Below are 24,353 nucleotides of genomic sequence, written 5' to 3' on the forward strand. Positions count from 1 at the left end.
TGTAAAATGGGGAGAAATTAACATTCTCAGGTCTCTAGGATACCAGTGTTTGTACCGATCAGGGTAGAGTATGTGTTGGCAGAGTAGACAGCTCAGAGTGTGATATGAGGGGCCCCAAAAGAGTGTCTAACCTCAAAATATTTCATTATTAGCACTCAAGAGTGGCATTAGAACTGTAAAAAAAAAAATATTCCTTTGGGATAAAGCACAAAATCTATCAGAGTATCCTGTTAAAATGGAACACCTTGGAAGAAGTAATGACACACTAATTAGCTCATTATCACTAACTACAAACCCAAGAGGGATCCATTTTTCAGGCCACTAGCCCTTCACTGGTCAGCAGAGGGGAAGGATCTGATAGTAAAAGAATTATGGTGGCCCATGACCTGTAATGGAAGTAGGTTTAGGTAGGGACTGAAACGAGGACCCTAGGAAGTGAAAGGAGATGGCGAGTGGGGAAGAACGGAAAAGAAACAGCTGCTGAGAGAAACAAGGGCATGCGAAATATATGTGAACTTCTTTCATAAAGTTAACCTGAGTCACTGAAGAGATGAGAAATTTCAGAAATGCAAACAAGCTAGTTTCTTAATAGAGCCTTAAGGGCTGTAAGAACCTATTCTCAATATTGCAGTATTCTAGGGGTTATTAGAGATCGGCGGGAAAGAAACCAAATGTTGCGAGAATATACTAGGTGCTCACTCTTATTTAGTTGCCTCATTTCATCCTTATGACCACTGTGTGAAAGAGGCAGCAATTCCCTCATTTTACAGGTGAAACATTTAAGGTCAAATACCCTATATGACTTGTACAAAGTACAAAGTTTAGAGCTTGATATAATACTTGCTGTGAAGTCCATGCTGAAGTATATGCATCTCTTATTTAAACACCAAAGCAGCCCGTGAAGTAGACATTATTAGTTGGGTTATTTTATTTATTAATTTGATGGATAAGTAATTTGATGCTCAGCCAGGTTGATTAATTTGCTCAAGATAAGTGAAGGTGGGGCGCCTGGGTGGCTCAGTCGGTTGAGCCTCTGACTCGGTTTTGGCTCAGGTCATGGTCTCATGGGTCGTGGGATTGAGCCCCGAGTCTGAGTCTGAGTCTGCTCTGTGCTCAGTGGGGAGTCGGCTTGAGAGTCTCTCCCTCTGCCCCTCACCGCTCATGTGCTCATGTGCTCTCTCTCAAATAAATAAATCTTTTTAAAAAGGGGGGGTAAGTGTGTGAAGGTGCTGGGATTCACACATACGCACAGGTCTGAGTCCTTAACTGGTGGACTACATTGCCTTCAGGGTGAGAAGTCCTTGTCTTCCAACCTTTGAGCCCTGCTTCCCATCTTGCTATACCACACTGCGAAATGTTATACAGTGTAACCCGTAAAAAGAAGGAGAAACAAGCTCCCTCCCTCAGATTGCCAGTTTCTCCTTTTCCTTCATTTTCTCCTCCTCTACTTCTAAGGACCTAAATGTCCTTATAGGTATAGAACCTCGTTTCCAATTAGGGGTGGGTAGCAAGAGACGGAAGGGAGCATACCAAATCATGCAGATTAAAAGTCTTGTAGATCCATTTCAGGTTGAGTATTCATTTAGAGCAAGGTTCAAGTCCCTATATGTCTCTTTTCCTTCTCTCTTTCTATTTCCAAAGATGAAATCTGTGTTCAAGAGAAAAGCAACTGCTTCCTTGTGGTGATAAGGGGCTTTAGGAGCCTCGGTGGGTATTTTGCCTGTGTTGTTTTTTGTTTCGGTTGGTTTCCATGGTAACGTTTGTCCCACTTGACAATGAGGTACAAGATTGGCACCTCCCATTAAAGTAAGTCCTTCCTTGGCACTGGCTTCATCTGCCTTCACCCAATGTGGTTCCTGTCCGTGGTGGTGTGCAGCAGCTGGTTCTGTCGTGGGGCATCCGAGGGGCATGAATTGCCTGCTGGGCACATACCAGGCATGAGGGGTCTTTAAAGGTGCCATCCTTGCATTGCCTTATCCCTGCTGGCAGCTTTCCCTAAAGTTTCTGCACGAGGTCCCTTCCCCTGCTGGAAACTTTTTGGGTGAGGTTGCATAGCAGTGACGGGCACCAGTGAGCTCATCCTTGGGTAGACTATTTATGTGACCTTCTTCAAGCACATGGAGATTCAGAAATCCCGCCAAGCCAACACCGGCTCCAGCGCAAACTTGGGGATGATCTCCAGATTGACTATGCCATCTGCCATTCCTACTGGTTGGAGGAGGAGAGGAAAGACTTCATGTCAGATGCTGTGTCTCTCCAAAAAGGCATGAGACTTACCTGTAGGAATTGAAAATTAGGCCTGTACAGAATCCTGCACACCATCGCTTGTAGCAACTTTATTAATAATTGCCCCAACTTGGAAGCAAACAAGATGTCCTTCAGTAGGTGAATGGATCACAAACTGTGGTCCACCCGTACAATATTACTTAGTGATTAAAAAAAGAAAAAGAGCTATCAAGCCATGAAAAGACAGGAGGAATCTTAAGTACAAATTGCTAAATAGAAGAAGCCAGTCTGAAAAGGCTACACAGTAAGATTCCAACTATATGACGTTCTAGAAGAGGCAAGCATATGGACACAGTAAAAAGAGTGGTTTCCAGGTACCCAAGGGAAGGGGGGGAGGAAGGTAGAACATAGGGTCTTAAGGGAATGAAAATGTTCTGTATGGTGTGATAACTCTGGATACAAGTCATTAAACGCTTGTCAAAACCTATAGAAAGTACAACACAGAGAGTGAACCTCAATGTCCGCGATGGACTTTAGTTAATATGTGCCAATAGTGGCTCATCAACTGTAATAAACGTACCATGGCAATGAGAGATGTTAACAATAGGGAAAACTGTAGGGGAGGGTGAGAAGGTATAAGAACTGTGCTTTCTAGTCCATTTTTCTATAAACCTAACACTGCTTTAAAAATCTATTAATTTTTCTTTTAAAAAGGCATGGAACAAACCTCCACTGGGGCCCCCTTAAATGTTTTTTTTTTTTTTTTTTTTTTTTTTAATACATACCGTCCCTTTCCCGGGTTTCAGGCTTAAAGGCAAGGAAAGACCATGTCTGATCTCCTACCTTTTCCAGCCCTGTCTCCAGAAGCCTGAAGGGCTGTCTCTTACTTACCCCTACTGGCTTTCAGAAACTTACCCTATGCCACATCCTCCTCCTTCCTGGGGAGATATTTGCTCCCCTCTCCCCTCCTACCGGAGACAGGGGCGCAAGGCAGCACTGAAAGGAGCTATCCTATAGGTAAGGAAGCTATAGAGGGAAGTGTGTCGCAAACCTTATTCCTAAATACACAAGTAGAACAAAATATTTGTGACATAGGGCAGATGCAAATAGTATACCTCCAAACACAATCATAAACTTTGCCTTTCTATAATTGTGAAATATAAGATACACACAGAAAGTATATAAGGCCTATATGTACAGTTTGATGAGTAATTATAAAGCGAACAACTATGTAGCCACCAACTGGATAAATAGAATATTTCCACCCTCATCAAAGTCCCCGCCCCTACCTCATATGCCTCTCCCTATCAGAGTTATCTTCCTGCACCTGGAGGAAAGCAATATTCTGATTTTTTGATAATCACTTCCGTGGGGTTTTTTTTTAATAATTATGAAAATTTAAAGCTGGGAACGACTTAGCCATAAGCTTGTCCCACATATATTCCGGATTTGGACTTTAATGCCAAGAGAAGTGTATGTTTCCAAAAGTCACACAAACCGGTTGTAGAGGACCAGAAACCAATTCCTTTGACATCCGGTGCTTTTTGGTACGTGTCATTCATATTTGAGGGACATGCAGCAGAGGCAGGGAGGGGGCAGTGTGTGTTAGGGGTCCTCGTAGTAATGTTAATGGCCATACTTTGATGTGTGCTCACTGTGTGCCTTACAACAATCCTAGGTAGGCTATGCTAGATACTATCATCATCGTTATTTTTGTTATTAATAGAAAATTGGTAAGGAAATTGAGACTTGGAACTAGGAAGTTTTCAAAAGTCAGACAATTAGTATGGGGAAAATCTGGAGTCTATTTTAGCCCTCCCTGATCCTGAACTTGGGCTCTTGTGCACTTGATTTTTATTTAAAACCATTATTATTTTATTATTTTAAAAGTAATACATTATTACAGTTAAAAAAATCTAAGAGTTTTTTTTTTTTAATTTTATTTATTTATTTGACAGAGAGAGACAGCCAGAGAGAGAGGGAACACAAGCAGGGGGAGTAGGAGAGGAAGACGCAGGCTCCCAGTGGAGGAGCCTAATGCAGGGCTCGAACCCATAACACTGGGATCACGCTCTGAGCTAAAGGCAGACGCTTACCAACTGAGCCACCCAGGCACCCCCCAAAAAATCTAAGAGTTTTGAGTCAGGAATGTATTTGTCTATAATAGCAGGAGAACCCCACAAATGGTGTGGAGAGAAGTTGATCTGACTCACACAGAGGACTGGGAGAGGCGGGGGAAGTAGAACGAGGCCATTCATGGCTGCTCAATGGTAACATGAGGGACCCAAGCGTTTTTCATTTTCCCACTCCACCATCCTTAGCACATGGGTCTTTGTCCTCAGGGTTGTCATGTCAAGGTGGCAGAAGGCTACTGTTATCTCCGGGTATGGAGATCAACCTTCCTGGTGGGGAGAAGAAGGAAAGAGAAAGCAGGAAGGAGTTCCTTATTTTTAAAAAAAGGACAGCTTTCCAAGAAACCCTTAACTCAAGTCTCACTGTCCACAGCTATGTCACCCCTAAGAGCAAGGAAACCTGGAGAAGTATTTTTAGAAAAGCTCACTGCCATCCTGACCAAAATGGGAATCCTACTATTAAGGGTGAAGGGGGAATGGATTTGGGGAAGTCAACTAGCATTGTCTTCCACAAACGTCATAAAAGGTTTCCAGGGGAAACATGAAGGTCTTTGTACTACTTCTGTCACCTTCCTCCCATGCAGTAACTACAGCTGCTGTTTGGGTCAAATTCAGAGGACAGAGTGGACATGGATGGAAGGAAAGAATGGAACAACTTTAGTGATGCAAAAAAAAAAAAAAAACCCACATGAGCGGGAGGAGAGAGAGAGAGAATGAATCTGAACAAGTAAATTGAGGGGCGTAAGGTGTGACTTGCTAATGGCCGTAAAGGTTAGGCAGGGGAGTTGAACTGCTATATAAAAAGACCAAGGAAGCCGCGGTAGATTTTGTACAGAAGAGTGAAATGTTTCTATAACAAGAAAATACATATTAGTTGTCATACTGAGATTCTTAATCTCTTTCCAAGTTGAGTCAATATAGTTATCAACACTTTGCTGCTTACCACCTCCAGAGCAGCCTGCCGGAGTATGAATAGATCGCTGGAGCATGATTCACCAGTAATTAACAGTATTATTCTTGTTAGTGATTTATAAAAGACAAAGGAACAATTACTGTTTAACTATAAATCTGTGTAGATAGGAGTGTCCCTGGACTTCTGAGTTGGTTCTGCTTCTGGGGTCTTTGGAAAAGCCATATGGATACGATTTAAGCTTTAAAATGATGGGCTAATTCCATTCAGGTGTGCTGTGAAATTCATTGGGAAGTACTTCCTTTTGTACCACTTAAATGCTTCAGAAGAATATTAACGTTCTATTTTTTAATTGTTTGAACTGTAAACCTCAGAAGTGGTAGAAAGGGAACTTTCTTTAGATGCTGTAACCAAGAGTTTACTTTAATGAAATATGTTGAGATGGTGCTTAGTGCTGTTGGGGGAATTTCAGTCGCCAAAGTCCAAAAATTCTTCAGAGAGGCAGGAACTTGTTCTTTCTAATTCCTAAGCAAGCTGAGCTTTTAAAGGAATCTCTCCTGTTGTGATATTTAAGGAAGTAACTTTTCTGTGATGCTGCCTACACGTGTCCCCTCCTGTAACAACATGGGTTTGATCGACTGTATTTTGGGACCACCTTAACATAAGAACCGTCTTAATTTTGAAGACAGATTTTTTTTTTCTACCATTTTTCATTTGTTTGTTTTTGGCTTTTTTGCTGTGGAAAGTCAAGATGAAAATTTATTTGTGGAAGTGTGTTCTCTCCTGGCTTTCTTTATGCTTCCATAATAATTTTGAGTGTGAAAGTTGATTTTCATTTACACATTTCGCTTATTTTTACCAATCAACTTTCATATTGTTTACCGTAAAAAAGATTCATTTCTTAAATGTACTTGTCAATCTCGCTGATTTTTATTGCTAAATTTTGATAGCAGTTGATAGCAGTAAGGTCAGATTGTATCCCACCGATGTGTAATACATGGTAATTTGACCAACATTGATTTTAACTTTGAACTATGTACGTAAAATTGCAAATATGTCAATAGAAATGAAATCTACTCAAGAAACCACATTTTTTTTTGCTACTGTAAAATTACAATAATAGTAGCATTTGTATTTTAAAATATGCATAGGGCCGTACCTGGTAAGATCTTGGGGGGAAAAATACAATATTTCTTAAAAAAATAAAACTTAAAGGAAACAACTCCCCCCACCAAACAAACAATCCCCCCCCACAAAAAAACCCCGCATAAAATAAAAGCTAGAGCTTCCAGAGTTGGAACTCAGTGGGAAATCTCCTTTGGAACAGAGAACTGGACTACAGGGTCCTGCCCTGTCCTCCAGATTCATCTTTTCACTCACGTCTATCACTAATTAATGCTGTTACCACCAAAAATCTAGTCTCAGACATGAGCTGCTCCTCCTTAACAGTGGCCCAAAGTTGACCTATGGTCCTTCCTTTAATATCAGGAAACAGAGCCAGGAAGGATGGAGAGATTTAAAAATCTTTTTGCTAAAGATTGAAGGAGGGGCGCCTGAGTGGCTCAGTCAGTTAAGCGGCCGACTCTTGATCTCAGCTCAGGTCAAGATCTCAGGGTCCTGGGATGGAGCCCTGAGCCTGGCATCAGGCTCTGGGCTCAGCGTAGAGTCTGCTTGAGCTTCTCTCTCTCCCTCTGCCCCTCCGGACCTCGCTTTTGCTTGCCCGTGTGCTCCCCGTCTCTCTCTAAAACACATAAATAAATCTTTTAAAAAGATTGAAGGAAAACAAAATGAAGACGGAATGATCTAAGAAAGCTTTTCCCCTAAGTTTGCAGGCCCATTGCAATTCTGGGGACGCCTAATTCGGTAGGATAAAGCTAGTTGCTGCATCAGATAAACTGTAACATCTCAGGAGTTTGACACAATAGATGATTATCTCTTGCTCAACCAGAACTCTTTCCATTTGTACCTAAGCCATCTTGCACACATCTTCCAAGGTCTCAGTGTCTGGCTATATCATGACAGATGCGGAAGAGATCTGGAGCCTTATCCCTGTGTGCTGGGTGGGGGGACAGGGGGAGTGATGGGCCATGGAGCAGCTGCTCTGATCGAAAGCCCTGGAGACAAAGCCCCGGGCTCCAAGGCTGCCCTCTACTCCTGAAGGTGAAAGAGATCGTGACTGGAGGTGGGACCTACTCCACCCCACGTTCCCTTTACACCCTGAAACCTAGCAAGGTGTCCTAGTGAGATCCATGGCCTTGACTGAACAGCTTGCAATGTCTTTCTCTCCCTTCTAATACGATGCTATCACTAGCTCACAAAAAATTTAAGCGATTTCTTTGCTCTGTTTTTGCACTGTGAAGTTGTATTCGTATTTTGTTAGTCTGTACTCCCTATTCTTCATATTTAAAAAGGAAAAAAAATACTGGTCTGGGCAGGATTAAATCTGGAAACAAATGAGATTGAATGTCTTCATGATCCTTCTGACCATTTTGTGAGCAAAGTAAATTCACTTTGCTGCCGCTTGAGGTGTGACTGGAAGAAGAGGCAGGGCGTGGAAGAGACTACAAGCTGCTTTCTTGTGCATAGATACACTTCTCACTTCATTCCTCTGGGGCCAGGGGCACCTGCCTGAACAAGACTAATGGCTAATTTCCTCAAGCCTGGTTGGAACTAGACAATGTATATCCTTCCCAGTGGTGTATTTTTAGGTCTCCCCCCCTTCCATTTTTCCTTCCTTTAGAAGCCTGAGAGTTACTTATTGGTGGGCTGAAATAAAATTGTAAAACTCCTAATTTGAAACAATTGGTTGAAAACATCTTTGATCAAACTATGGCTGTTCTGAGTCTCATATAGTCACTCAGGATGAAAGTCAAAGGAGTCAACTATTCTCTTAGATTCCACTGAAACCCCAAAACACAAAAGTTAGAGAAAGGATAAGATGTCATAATTCATGAAGGTCAAGCTGGATATAAAATAAGAATGAGCTGGGAAAAACATGTTAGTTAAGTATACTACGTATGGGCAACCACCTTGAAAACTGTAGTATGATAATGATTACCTGAAGCAGACAGTTAATTGCATAAAGTATAAAGACAAAGGAAAATGATATTTTATCCATATCTAATACTGTCTAAGTGAGAGAATATTCTCAGTCTAGTTGACTGACCCCAGATTTTATTAAAGAAATATCCTCTAAGGACAAAAGAATAACACAACAGTCCAGATTCAGTTGACATGAATTTTTGGGGGGTTCAATACCCAATGTCCTTAATAAAGCTCCCTAGTGACTTGATGGACAGTAATGATTAATTAATTAAACTAATGCTCATTGAAATTCTACTTTTGTCATAGGTATTTGACCCTTGATTTTTAGGAGCTTTTCAACCACTGGGAGATACAGATAAATAAAACATTATATTAGGGAGGAATGGGGCCATGATAGTGTAAACACACACGCATCTGGAGAGGCATCTCAAATCAGTCTGGGGAATTGGCAAAGGCCAATGGTGGTTGACAAGTTGGAACTCTAGAGTCAGAATGTCTGGGTTTAATTCCCTACTCTATCATGTAATTGTTGTGCATGCTGAGTCATCTCTCCAAACGTCAGTTCCTCAATCTGAAAATCCAAGAAGCTAGAAGTACCTTTGCTAAGGAGGTTTAAGGGAGATTATATATTAAAGCATTTGGCATAGTGCCTCTAGACTGTAAATGCTCGACTGATGTTGGCTATTACCATTGGCAGAAGAGGTGATGCTTACAGGCATCTGCGGGATGAGTAGGAGTTAGAGAACAGGGAAGTGGAAGCAAGCCTTTCAGGGAGAAGCAGTGACCTGGGATAGACACAGACACATGAAACCGAGTAACATCCCTGGATAAAAGCAAGTGTTTTCTACCTATTCTACTTTAATCCACTTTCATAAACCCAGCATGTCCTCACAGTTGGCATGCAAATAACATAAAACCTTGCTACAAATATTTGTGATCCATCTCAGGAATTCCTTCAGACAGACCTTCCTTCCAACACCCCTCGCTCCTTGGTTTACCCAGTTTTTTAGTTCAGCTTGGCTCCATAGTTTGGTTTTGGCTCCGAATCTAGCTCTCAGGTTTGGATTGTTACTGCAGACCTCACCATGCACTCCAGAGGACATAACTCTTGGTATTTGCCCACTGGCTCTAGGAACTGCAACCATAGTTGAGATACACCTCACCGCTGAACTCCAGCCACCCTCCTGGGTGCTCCCTAGTTTAGCCTATCACTGACCCTGCGCCACCAGACAGGGAGGAAGACTGGCCAATTTTCTAGAGAGACAGGCCCATGCCAAATGATAATGACCATTGTGCGTTCAGCTTAGGAATTTGCACAATACCCTAAAAACTAGGAAGAACCACTGAAGAAGTTTCCATAGAGGAAAGACATAATCAGATTTCTATGCTAAGATCATTCAAGGGGCACCGGAGTGGCTTGGTCAGTTAAGCCTCTGACTTCGGCTCAGATCATGATCTCAGGGTCCCGAAATCAAGGTCTGTATCAGGTTCCCTTCTCAGCGGGGAGTCTGCTTGTCCCTCTGCCCCTTCCCCAGGCTCGTGCTCTCTCTCTCTCCCTCTCTCAGATAAATAAATAAAATCTTAAAGAAAAAAAAAAAAGATTCTAGTAGCAGTTTCTATATCAGATAAAAGAAAAACCATTGGGAGCGTCAGCTCAAGTAATTCCAGGGAGATGGGACTGTTCTAAGACAGTGGCAGTGGGGAAGAAGGGAAAACAGGGAGTGTAAAGAGATGAAGGATGAAAGGGATAGAATGCTGGGACTCAGTGACTCGCTGGCTCTAGGAGGGAAGTAATAGAGAGGAGTCTACGATGACTACCAGATTTCTAGCTCAGTGATGCCATTCATCAAGAAAAGAAATATAGGATAAACAAATGAAATTTTAGGATAAAAATAATAAGGTCGAATGTTGGACATTTTGAGTTGAAGGCATTTGTGGGACTTGAATTAAGAGATGCTCGTCAGCAGAGAAGTCTGGGCTTCTTGAATATTCAGATTTTTAAATGAACATGTGGAAAGGGATGTGCTTTATGAAGATGATGATTCTTGTTTTCAGATAAGGTATATACTATTATAAACAAGTAAGTCTCATGTTCTAAAAATTAATGTCTCGTGGTTTGAGATGCATGATGAAATCCTAGAGCACCTGATTATCATTAGATTAATGGATTGAATTAGACCAAAAGTTTCATATTCTTTACCTTTTGCTATATTAATAGGCATATCTTTTATTTTTTTAATTTTTTTATTTATAATAAATTTTTTTATTGTATTATGTTAGTCACCATACAGTACATCCCTGGTTTTTTATGTAAAGTTCGATGATTCATTAGTTGCATATAACACCCAGTGCACCGTGCAATACGTGCCCTCCTTACTACCCATCACCAGCCTATCCCATTCCCCCACCCCTCTCCCCTCTGAAGCCCTCAGTTTGTTTCTCAGAGTCCATAGTCTCTCATGCTTCATTCCCCCTTCTGATTACCCCCCTTTCTTTATCCCTCTTCTCCTAACAATCTTCCTAGTTCTTATGTTCCATAGATGAGAGAAACCATATGATAATTGTCTTTCTCTGCTTGACTTATTTCACTTAGCATTATCTCCTCCAGTGCCGTCCATGTTGCAGCAAATGTTGAGAAATCATTCTTTTTGATAGCTGAGTAATATTCCATTGTATATATGGACCACATCTTCTTAATCTAGTTATCTGTTGAAGGGCATCTCGGCTCCTTCCACGATTTAGCTATTGTGGACAAGGCTGCTGTGAACATTGGGGTGCCTATGGCCCTTCTCTTCACTACATCTGTATCTTTGGGGTAGATACCCAGTAGTGCAATGGCTGGATCATAGGGTAGCTCAATTTTTAACTTTTTAACGGATCTCCACGCTGTTTTCCAGATTGGCTGTATCAACTTGCATTCCCACCAACAATGTAGGAGGGATCCCCTTTCTCTACATCCTCTCCAACAATTGTTGTTTCTTGCCTTGTCAATTTTTGCCATTCTAACTGGCATAAGGTGGTATCTTAGTGTGGTTTTGATTTGAATTTCCCTGATGGCTAATGATTTTGAACATTTTTTCATGTGTCTGTTAGCCATTTGTATGTCATCATTGGAAAAGTGTCTGTTCATATCTTCCGCCCATTTTATGATTTGTTTATTTGTTTCTTGTGTATTGAGTTTGAGAAGTTCTTTGTAGATCTTGGATACCAGTCTTTTATCTGTAGTGTCATTTGCAAATATATTCTCCCATTCCGTGGGCTGAATAGGCATATCTTTTAAAGCATTTTTGAAAAGTCTGGATTCATCATTAATTCGGGTGGGCCTACTCATTTTTGGGAAAAATATGATTTGTGTTTAGTCAACGTATATGGTCATCAGTATCCTAGAGGGGCAGCATGGTGAACTGTAGGTCCTTAACTGGATGTGTGTATCTGGACTTCGTTAATATTGGAAAAATTATGACCTAGGAAAAATTATTGAAGCTCTCTGGGCCTCATTTTCTCAATATTCAAAAATGGGAATGATAATAGTACCTATGTCTTAGGGTTGTTGTGAGGAGGAGTGAATACACAGCTCAGTGCCTGGCACAAGGAGAAGCCTCAGAAAATGTTAGCTATCATCATTGTCCAAGATAATACAGCAAAATTCCATTGAAAAGCATCCCCTCTTGCTACTGCATTGTTTTAGTTTCATTCAAGGTAAAATCATGTTCCTCATGAATATAGGCATAAAACATTGCAAATTTTTATGCTGTGTTGATATTTTTAAAAATTATTTTTAACTAATAATGAAGGATGGATGGATATACACACACACACATATATCTCTCACATCAATGACAGTGTACATGTTGAGAGATATAAACATAAGAGAAACAGCTATAAGTGTGGTTAAAGTGAACATATGATAAGAATATTTAAACAGTACTTTGGATATATATAGCACAAAGAGTCCAAAGTATTTTGTAAGTCTAAATATTTTTTCTAAGCATTTGAACATTTTCAATGATACTTTAAAACCTTCCCCATAGTCTTTAGGAGGTAGTTTGCCACATCTAACTTTACAGAAAAAAAAAAGGGACCATCCAAACACACACCTTGCCATGGTGAAAGACGATTACATTAATTCAATCAATAAAAGCCTATTGATATGGACAAAATTTGCCCCAATGAATAGCTGTTTCATCAGACTTTTACTATGTTAAAATTCTTATACAAGGTTAGAGTTAATGAAAATTCAAATTCTAGTATTTCAATTGCAATATTCCCATATTGAGTTTTACCAATAGAAAGTAGAACGTAGGGGCGCCTGGGTGGCTCAGTCAGTTGAGTGTCTGACTTGGGCTCAGGTCATGATCTCAGGATCTTTAAAAAAGAAAGATTTTATTTGCTGATTTGAGAGTGAGAGGGAGCGAGAGAGCACAAGCCAGGGGAGCCGCAGGCAGAGGGAGAGGGAGAAGCAACTCCCTGCTGAGCAGGGAGCCCAGCATGGGGCTCAATCCCAGGACCCTGAGATCATGACCTGAGCGGAAGGCGGACGCCTAACTGACTGAGCCATACACGTGCCCCATAAATAAAATTTTGAAAAAAAAAAAAAAAAAAAAGAGAGAGAGAGAGAGAGAGAAAGTAAAAGGTAGCATTTTAAGCATGTTAAAATTTTAAAAATTCAAAAACTAAACTGCACTCAAGTATGTTTGTATCTGTTCAGGAGCTTAAACACTATGACACTGTTTCAGGTTATTTTACCAATAACCAAGTGACCTATTTTAAATTATAAATTTGGAGCCACTGCATTGTTTACACATCTTGGAGCAATCCACTTTAGAGGATTCCTTGAAATTAAAAAATTGCTAATCCTTTTGTAGGTCATTATAGATCAAACACTGAAGCCCACAGAGCTGAAGGGATTTCCTCAGAACACTGTAATAAAGCTAGTTCTAAAACCCAAATTCAAAGTAAGTCGGGTAAACTCTTGTGATGCTATTGCCAGGAGAAAGTTGCCCAGATAATATGCAACTTTCTTAATAGGAAGTGCAACAGATTTTCAATCATTATGGAGGCTACTGGGAAAAAGTTAATTTTAGGGTGGTCTAACACTAGTATCCCACTAATGCGAGAAGGAAGGCGTGTTCGGCTGAAGAGGATACTGAGTCTTCTTCTCTTAAAAGCAACCATCTGCAGGCTTCAGAACCGGGAAGGGGAGAGAAAAATGCCTAATTATGTAACCTGCAAGTTCATTTAAAACCCCACTTAGAATTCACAAAATTCCAAACCCGTGAAGGAGAAACACTACAGCACAAACGGAAATTAGAAATCAAGAACATTTTTATACACTCAGTGAAAGAAATTTATGAAACCAGTAAATCACTTTGTGGGGATTTATAAAATTAAAAGGATTCCAAACTGTGAACATTAAGGATCAACATTTCCTAGAAGCAAAGAATTGAGTTTTGTTGCTTTTTTTAAAAAAAATTATAGTTCTAAATTTTTGTTTTGTATTTTATTTTCTATAACTTTCCTAGTTTTTCACACAAACTCACTATTGCTAATATATTTGTCAAAGTGGTACTTAACTGTATTCTCCTTTTTTTTCATACAAATAAAAGTATATGAAGTGAGGTTTAAAATTTTTTTTAAGAAAACACAGTTTTCCAATATTTTTGTGTCTTAAAATTCCAGATTTGAATCTAGCAAAAAAAAAAAAAAATTTAAAGAGTGGCATACTAATTACATTTGCAAGCACAAAAATATCTTAACTAAATTAAAATTCATTTTCATCGACCTTAAGCCCAAGACACCCAATGATATTTATTGTACATTAGCTGTCTGTGGATTTTCTGAAAGTTAGGCCTGAGAGTGAGGGGAGCTACTCTTTCTTCTGTTCATAAATTCATCTCTATCCAATAACCACAGGGAAAAAGGATTCGGAGACTGAGATGAAAAGTATAGAACATATTAAAATGAAACCACACTCATCAATAGTCATTGAAAATAATTGCTACATAAATAAAAATAGAAAGAGTTTACTTGATTCTGCAAAGGATTTCATACCATAATCTCTTTTGCCCAAGACCCCTGGCCCTCTATGTCTTCTTTGTCCTCTCTCTTATGTGACTGTTTGTTTTCTTCTGCCTAATTCACATTTTCATTGAGGGTGTAGCCTTGAGGTCTTGGCTTTGTGGAGGGGTTTCAGACTATAATTCTCATCTCATGAGGTCCAAGGCTTTGTCTCCAGTCTCCAAGTGACCATTAAATTGAAATTCCAGCTCACTAAGGAATGGTAGATTTCTCTTTTCAACACTGGTTTTACTTTTTTTGGTTGGAGCTTTTGTTCTTTCCTAAGAATTCCCCTTACTTGCTTGCCAGCTCAGCAATGCATTTAATAAACTGTTTTAAAATACTTTATCCAGAGTTTTTAGGTGTTTGCTGAAGGATGTTTATTCAGCTTACTTAATCCTACTATATGATCAAAAATGGAAAAAAATTATTATAAGTCTAGACCATGTAAAAGTATAATGTAATTTTGAAAAATTGGAGTCAGGGAGAAAAACAAGATGAAGAAAGGAAAAATAGGGTAAATTTTTCATCTTTCTTTGTAGAGTTTCAATAGATGGCTATTTAAATTTGAACTACCAGAGGCTCTAAAGCCAAAACTTGTTAACAGTGTTTATCTCTGAGGCCTTTAGTGGGGTGAAGGAGTTAGGAGAGGAAATATTTTACTTTTTGAAAAGGTAGAAGTAAAATGGTCTTGATTCACATCTCTATTGGAATCCACAGTGACTTTTACAATGTATCAGGATATAAGATCCATATAAACCATCATATTTTCGGGGCGCCTGGGTAGCGCAGTTGTTAAGTGTCTGCCTTCGGCTCAGGGTGTGATCCCGGTGTTCTGGGATCGAGTACCACATCGGGCTCCTCCGCTGGGAGCCTGCTTCTTCCTCTCCCACTCCCCCTGCTTGCGTTCCCTCTCTCGCTGGCTGTCTCTATCTCTGTCAAATAAATAAATAAAATCTTTAAAAAAAAAAACCCATTATATTCTCTATACTAGTAATGGACAAAAGGAATTTACAAACAATATCACTTACAATAGCATCAAAATTGTGATATACTTAGGGATCAATCTGACAAAGTTGTGAAAGACCTGTATATAAAAAACAAAAATCATTACTGAGAGAAATTAAAGAATATCTAAGTAAAAGGAGAGATATATATTTTCCATGGGTCAGAAGACTCTATATTACTAAGATGTCAATTCTTACTGGATTGATTTATAGATCCAACACAATACTGACCCAAATCCCAGCAAGTCTATTTATAGAAACTGATAAGTTGATTCTAAAATTCATACGAACATTCAAAGGACCTAGAATATCCAAAACAACTTTGAAAAAGAACAGAAGAGAACAGGTTAATAGTGCCGGGTTTCAAAATTTATTATAAAGTGACAGTAATCAAAATAATCTGGTATGAGGGTAAAGAGACAAACATACCAATGCAATAGGACAGAATCCCAAAATAGACCCACACGTGTATGGGCAACCAATCTGTCGAAGACAGAAAGGCAATTCAGTGGTGAAAGATAGTCTTTTTAACAAATGGTACTGGAATAGTTGGATATCTGTACGAAAATTTGTGAATGTCGGGGCACCTGGATGGTGCAGTCAGTTAAGCGTCTGACTCTTGGTTTTGGCTCAAGTCACGATCTCAGAGTCAAGATCAAGCCCCGCATCGCCTCCAAGCTCAGTGCAGCGTCTGCTTGGGAATCTCTCTCCCTTTCCCTCTGCCCCTTCCGATTGTGCGCTCTTTCCCTCTCTCTCTAAAATAAATAAATAAATCTTAAAAAAAAAAAGAAACAAAAGTTGTGAATCTCAACCCTTACCTCACATCCTACAGAAAAACTAATTCGAAATGTCTCATAGACCTAACCTTAAGAGCTGGAATAAAAAGTTTTGTTAAGAAAATTGGAGAAAAACCAAATGACTTTGGGTTAGGCAAAAATTCTTAGGTAAGGCAAAGGCTCAAACCATAAAATACAATTTTGATAGATAAGACTTCATCAAAATTAAACTATTTTGCTCTTTGAAAGATGAGTTTAAGGAAATGAGAAGGTAAGCCATCCCTGGGAGAAATCCTTGCAAAATCTGTATCTGACAAAGGACTACTCTTATAACTCAGTAAGAAAAGAAGCAACTCTAAAGTAGACAAAACACCACCCTTTTACAAAGAAGATCTACAAATGGACAGTAAGCACACGAAAAGAAGCTCGACGTGGGTAGTTACTAGGGAAATACAAATTAAAACCACAATGACATTATCACTACACATCCATTAGTGTAACTAAAATTGAAAAGATAACTTTAATTCTTGCCAAAGGGTTGGTAAGGACGTGGAGCAGCTAGAACCCTCACACATTTCTGCTGGCCGTACAAAACGATAAAGCCCCTCCAGAAAGCATTCCAGCAATTTCTTATAGAGTAAAAACATACACTTACCATGACACAGAAATTTCACTTCTAGGTATCTACTAGTGAAACGAAAACATCTGTCCGCAAGAACACTTCTACACAAACGCTCATAGCAGCATTATTAACAATAACAAAAATCAGAAAACAAATTGGAATATAGCCATACAATGGAACACTACTCAGTAGTAAAAATAAATGAATTACCGATACATGTAATATATGGATGAATCTCAGAAATATCCTGACAAGTAAAAGAAGCCAGACCAAATAGAAGAAAAAAAAAAAAAAAAAAGAAAGAAAAAGAAAAAAAAACCCAACTTTAAATATTGTATATTTCCATTTATATGATATTCTAGTAAAGGGAAAATACAGTGACAGCAGATCAAAGTTTTCCTGGGGTGAGGTACAGGGGGTGAGAGAAGATTGATTGCAAAGAACCACAAGGGAACTTTTGATGGTGATAGAAATGTTCAATAGCTTGATTATGATCGTGGCCAAATGACTGCAGGCGTTGCCAAAATGTATCTAATTGTACACTTAATATGGTTGAATTTTACTCTATGTGAATTATACCACAATACAGCTGTTTTAAAAAAGGAACATGCATTTATTTCTACCCCGAGATGGCATAATACTGAGTATGAATGCACTATATAAATGTCTCTGTTAGCTGGAAAAATTGGTTAGAAGGAGTAGAAATTAAAAACCACAGTAGGCACAGGGATGGAATCATTTCAAAATCCCATCCTAATAAAGCTATTCTTGAGGGTCAGTACTATCTATAGCCTGAAAGCAAATTGTGTGAGAGACATCATAGGTCCTTTGCCTTCTGTGTTCTGCCTTCAGAACTTCTTACTGCAAGTGGATAAATGGTTCTCTTATTTATTGCATTATTTCTTTATGGAATTATAGTGTGTTAATATCCTCTGAGTAGATCCAATGGCCTTTCTGAAGCCTTTTATGTGGCCAGATGGGAAGGGAATAGAACAATCTCCACTGGTCCAGTTTTTTCCTCTTTCCAAACATTAAAAAAAATCAAGATGCCCTTAAAATCCTTTTTTCTCCAGTTTCTCTAAGAGCGGGGTTAACAAAGCCCAGTAACACTCTGAAAGCTCTCCTGCTGCTAAAGGGAGTGCAACAGAGACTGTCACCATAAGGATTGACTCCTGACTGAGAGCTGAGTCTTTCTCAAGAGGAATCTGACAATTAAGTGCAGAAGTTGCCCCTGGATCGCACCAAAGATTATCCCAGCTGGGGCTCTGAGAAGGGCTCTGGCAGAATATGGCCAAGGGGAAGTTCCTTTGTGGCACGGATCTGAAACACCTTCTTGCCCTATGGGGCTGATCACAGCCAGATAACTACAAAGCAAACACATCTTAGATTTCTAGAGCTTCACAAGAGGCTCCAAAGTCAAGGTTTTAAAAATTAAGTTTAGAAAGAGACACGTTGTGGGTCAACAAAATGGTGGGAAATTTTAGGCGAAAATAAGCAGTGACAGTAAGATGATAGATGTGTACAAAAGTTTGCCTAAGTAGTGCATTTCGTTTGCTTTCCCTCCTTTGAAAGACCATGTAACACTGCTGCAAAATCAGATACGACTCTCTTCTTTAGGCTGTAGCTTTCAAAAATAACTGGATTCCCCTTCAACGGCACTATTGGGTGTAAGATCAGTCTAGCGAAAGGCGGCTCAACAGAGTGACCAGATTCTTAGTGTGGTTTAAATCCTAAACTCTACAAGGTATGTTGTTTAGGGAAAATTACTTAATCTCTGTTTCCTTATGGAGGATGATAATAGTATGTACATAAAGAAATGTTAACAGGATTAATTAAAATAATATATGTAAAAAACTGAGAACAGTACCTAGCACCTAGAAAATGCTTGTACTAATTAGGATTCATTTCAGCTGGGAGACCGAAAACAAGATGGCTATGGTTTTTGTTTTTTCTCCTGTAAACATAGATGATACAGGGCATCTGATAATAGGGGTCTCACAATCAATTACGGACTTAGTCTCCAATTCTGTGATGGTCCAGTGCCTGGCTTGGTCCAAGGTTGTGGCACTCTAGTTTGGAGCGCCAGGCTGGAGAAGGGGATGAAAGGGTAAAGGGGCAAAGTAAGCAAGGTGCAGATTTCTTAGAAGGGGCCCCAGGAACTGTTCTGATTACATCCTACTGACAGGAACTCAGTTACGAGTCCTCATCTGCTTCAAGTAAAACTGGAAAAGGAGGTCCGGAAGGTCATTTTGTGGAAAGGGTCCAGTTAAAACAGGAGAAATTCCGTTAGGATAGAGGAAGGGAAAGGATAACTAGCAGTCTGTGTGGTGCTTCCTAAATGTTAGCGATGATTGTTATTCCGTTACCTAGAAGGCTCCCAGCTCGGTCCGGACGGTTCTTCCTAGCTCATGTGGTTTCTGTGTGAGTGTCTCCACTTCAATGTGCCACTGGGATTTGCATTTATAAAACTGTGCTCATTTCCCTCCCCCTTCTCTTCCCCTTCCTAATGTTCTGCTCAGAGTAAGTGTAATACTATCCTTTTCTTATATTTATACTGTACTCATAATCTTGAGATTATTTTCTAATTTATTCCATGTCTCTTTTTCAACAAGTCTCTTATTAGTGAATTGTTTTCCCCCACCTCACAATTTATATATTGAACCCCTGACTCCCAGTACCTCAGAATGCTACTGCATTTGGGGAATGGCTCTTTTGTTAAAATGAGTTCATTAGGATGAGCCCTAATCGAATACCACTGGTATCCTTATAAAGACAAGATTAGGACATAAACACACAGAGGAAAGACCCTGTGAGGATATAAGAAGATGGCCATCTATAAGCCAAGGAGAGACCTTAGAAGAAACCAACCCCTTAGGGGCACCTGCCTGGCTCAGTCGGTTAAGTGTCTGCCTTCAGCTCAGGTCCTGGTCCCAAGGTCCTGGGATTGAGCCCCACATTGGGCTCAGCAGGGGGCCTGCTTCTCCCTCTGCCTGCTGCTCCCCCTGCTTGTGATCTCTCTCTCTCTCAAATAAATAAATCTTAAAAAAAAATAAAGAAACCAACCCCTCTGACACCTTGAACTTGAACTTCTAACCTCCAGGATTTTGAGAAAGTAAGTTTCTGTTAAAGTCAATCAGTCTGTGTGCATTGTTATGGCAGCTCTAACAGAGGAATACAGTCTGCGATCTTTTTTTTTTTTTTTAAGATTTTATTTATCTATCTATCTATCTATTTATTTATTTATTTATTTATTTATTTATTTATTTATTTGAGAGAGAGAACCAGAGTGGGGAGGGGCAGAGGGAGAAGCAGATTCCCCACTGAGCAGAGAGCCCAATCCTGGACTCCAGGATCATGACCTGAGCCGAAGGCAGACGCTTAACTGACTGAGCCACCCAGGTGCCCCCATGGTCTGTGATCTTATTTGGCGGCAACAAAGTCCCAAAAAGAAACAGATCACACGAGAAAGAGGGCAACTCTGAAGAGATGTAAAGTGCAGAGGGCCTAGCGGGTGTAGGGGAGCCAACTGGATGACGCATCAACCTAGGGAACCGTGGGGCTAACATTACGCCCCTAAACCCAAAGGTACGAGGGGGAAGGAGCTGTTATCAGAATCTTCAGTCAAGGGATACAGCTATTCTGAAGCAACACTGTAGGAAGGGAAATAGGGTAATGATACCCAGACCTCACTCTCCTCCCTGACTCCAGTCTCCTGTCAGTGCTGCCCACTCCCGGAAACCAGAAAGCACGGGAATCAAATGAGGTCGTCCATGAAGGTCAGCATTCTGGAAAGGGGGGCAAAGACGAGTAGAGAATGAGTGAATCTGGAGGAATAAAAGACACCTAGTACAGGGAGGAACTTGGACTTTCAGTTCTTTTCTATCTTGCTTTCTTCGTTCCCTACCTGCTCTGGTCTCCCCGCCGCCCCCAAAGTGCCCGTGGTAACTTCTGTAGCATATATAACACAACCTCAGTAAGTATCTGGGAACTGGGTATTTTTTATGCTCAGGAACTATCACATATTGTCAGTATTTCCTTTCTACCAGTTTTCAGAATGTATCTCTCACTATTCCCAGTTAGAGCATTAATCCAAGTCTTAGCTACATTTGCCTCTACGACTGTTACTTCCTTCTTCGTTTCTTGTTGGTTCATTCTCCACAAATGAAAAAAGACAAGCAGAGCAAATCAGCTCACAAGCCACAATACTTTAAAAACAAAACAAAACAAACCTCACCTCAGGTGATTATATTTTCTGGTTGCACTTTTTCCTTCTCTCGCCTTTATATTGATTCATTATCGTTGGCATCAGATGAAGAGTGTTTGTGGGCTATTTCAGTTTGTGTTGACTTCCTTTGCAAAAGTGTTACAACTCCCAACCTAGCGTACCTGTTTCTGACAGGTAAGCATTCTATCTTTTGATGTCTACAATAAACTTTTAGAGTATTTCTTTCTCAAAGATGATTGCCCAATATAGTAGTGTGTTGTTGTTTTTTCAAGAAATGCTAATAAGGTGTAATGCTTTGATTATACAACTAAGTTAACTTAAAAACTTTCTTATAAGAATTATTTATATTGGATACTTCCCTAGTTTACCAAGAAAGTGAGTATGCCTCAGCAGTGTGAATGCCTACTCAGATAAAGCTCCATTTTAGCTCTTCTTTTTTATGCATCATTCAGTTCTGCTGTCTCTATAGCTGGTTCCTTAGAAGCTGATGTATTTTCTGGCTTTTCCAGAAACACAGTGCTTTGGATTACAAAGTTGGGTCACTGATTCAGTACTGAGTTGAAAGAAAGTGACATGGTTATTTTATGCGATTTTTACTTTTTATCTTTTTGATTTGCTTTCAGGAAGAATTTAATCTTAAAAAAATTATTCACTTTCAAAAATAGGCATATTTAACCCTATGAAAAATCCCGTCAGACTTTCATATATCATTTTAAATTATTCACATTCATATTTCTTGTCTTTCATCAATCTTCAACCAAATTAGTGTTCTTTCTTTAAGGGTTACTTCTTGTGGGTGAAGGATGATATCACATTTAACAAGAAGTCTATAATTATTGTGTCACACATTTGAAGCTACAAATAGAATATCCTGGCAATGTAAATCCAATTGTCTTGATTTTTATGTGTAATTCTATAATGAAGTAAAGATTGTAGTGGCAAATTAGGGTACTGAGTTCAAATACACTTAAGTCACCTTAGAAAATAATTTTTCTATTTCTTGATTACATTAGTTTTTTTTCTTCATCTTTATGAAACCAGTATTTGAAGTTTACTATAATTTTGTTATCTCAGTGGATTTCCATATTTTTGGTTAATTAACATTCCCACCACCCCCCACAGGAAGAACGAAAAATAAATTAAGAGATAAACTGTTTTAATTCCATTTCCCTGCTATATTTCATGGCCATTTTATTCATGAAGCACTGTATTCAGAAGTTACATATTTTTCAAGCTTCTCTGAAAATGTTGATCTTAAAAATAAGTTGACTTCAAAATATGAAAAGAAAGCTGGATCAAGATGAACAAATAATTAGATGTCTACAAACTTGTTATATCATTTGTAACTCAGTTCTTAGTTATGTATATTTTATGTGGTATATGAGTGCATCTACTGTTTGATATGACGTGGGGCTGGAGGTCTCCAAAATCAAATTCTAGTAAGTACTTTGACACATTAAGCCAGATCTAGGAGTCTTAAAAATGACTTTAATCTCTTTTATGGAAAAAAATTCTAGCTAAAATTTCAAACAGTGTTTGGAGGCAAGTGTTTTAAACATTCCACTGTACAATGTATATTTTTGTGTTCCTTGTCTCTCAAAATGAAAATGTAAGTAAAACAAAACAAAATTTTTGGAAAAAATATTCCATGCACATAAATTCTCTTTTTGAAACAAAACAAAATGGCATCAAGAGACAAATTCATGTACTTTGAATAGGTGATCTATTTTTTCCTATTAGTGGCTGAGGTAAGTCAGTAAAAAAAAATATTTATAAGGGTGACAAAAATTCAGTCATATGCTTTAACTGTTGACCTAAGTATTAAAAAACTATTTAAATGTAGACTTTATAATGTATTGTGATGTTGGTGGGGGGAGGGTGAGATATTTGACATGTTCCAGTGGGAAGATACTTTTAGTATATTTAAACAGGAATAGTGGCCTTACAGGAACTTGGGAGATGTTTTTCTCCAGACTGTTCATTACATTTAAGGGGGGAAAAAATAAAGGGAGGGAGAGAACCAACTTAAAAAGCATTTCTTTGACAGTTAAAGACTGGATCAAATAAAATCACATTTTTTATAATAATTGAGTAAAAATAAAATACTTTTCAGCATACATTGCTGACATTAATTGCTGATTAAGTTATAAGAATTAATCTCTAACACAGTTCAAATTCATTATCTTATAAAAATATACCTGCAGTTCATAAGTTAAGAAATATTGGTGGAAGTATCTATTAATTTTATAGGAAGTATTAACTCCATGAAAAAAATTTTCTAATTTCATACAAGTGTTACAAGAACATATATGTTTAGTATTTTGAACCAATTCACCTGGTGAGCCATGTCTGAAAATGCATGAAAATTAGAATTCTAGAATTGAGATCATTCATTGTTTAATCCCTGATTTACAAACCTTTGCTTGCATGCACCTCCAAAACCATGAGGCTTAACTGTTACCTAGAGAGTTTACATGACTTTCTCAACCTGGTCATAGAGCTAGCATCAAAATCTCTCAAATACTCCTAATGTTACCTCAGAATAAGATTACACGATATCCAACATGTTTAAGATATTTCCATTCCAACAGGGAAATAGGAAAAACAATCTCTTTAATCATCTAGCATTCACTTAAGCCCTCAAAAGCAACTCCTTTGGTTTCTAGATGTATTCAGGATCGTATCGTGGCAGAACTCTTTTCTTTGAGCGGCAAATCAACATTATCTACCGTATGGTCACATTTAACACATTTTTGAAGATTTGCCAAGGATAATTTTACTATCTATTACTTATTCTTTTCTCTGCAGTGGTGAATGAAATATTAAGGAAAAAGTGGGTTCAGCTGGGTAGGTGAGACCATAATAAATACGTGTATTAGTGATTTGGGGGCAGGTATTATTGACATATAAGGCATATATAATGTGCAGTGTATACAGTTTTGATAATTGTAACCACACATGTAAATACTACCTAAAACAAAATCTAGAACAGCACTCTAACAGAAATTCTGTAATAGTAATGTTCTGTAACTGTACAGTCCAATTTGGTAGCCCCTAGCCAAATGTGTGGCTACAGAGCACTTAAAATGTTGCCAGTGTGAGGGACACCTGGGTGGCTCAGTTGTTTAAGCGTCTGCCTCTAGATTTCAGCTCAGGTCATGATCTCAGGGCTGAGATGGAGCCCTGTGTTGGGCTCTGCACTGGGCGTGGAGCCTGCTTAAGATTCTCTCTCTCTGTCCACTATCCCCCCAAAACTAAATTAAAAATGTCGCCAGTGTGACTGCAGAACTTTTAAGTTTTATTTAACTTTAATTAATTTACAATTAGATTTTAACAGCCATAGGAGTCACCAC

General features: G+C 39.0%; 1 protein-coding gene across 6 annotated transcripts in view; it reads left to right on the plus strand.

Annotated features, from left to right (window-relative positions):
* The window catches only part of RFX3 (regulatory factor X3), a 439,312-nt gene that overhangs the window by 130,360 nt on the left and 284,599 nt on the right, over positions 1–24,353 (plus strand). The window lies entirely within an intron of this gene.

The sequence above is a fragment of the Ursus americanus genome, chromosome 34, assembly GCF_024610735.1.
Source record: "Ursus americanus isolate L20-20 chromosome 34, mUrsAme1.1.p, whole genome shotgun sequence".
Taxonomy (NCBI): domain Eukaryota; kingdom Metazoa; phylum Chordata; class Mammalia; order Carnivora; family Ursidae; genus Ursus; species Ursus americanus.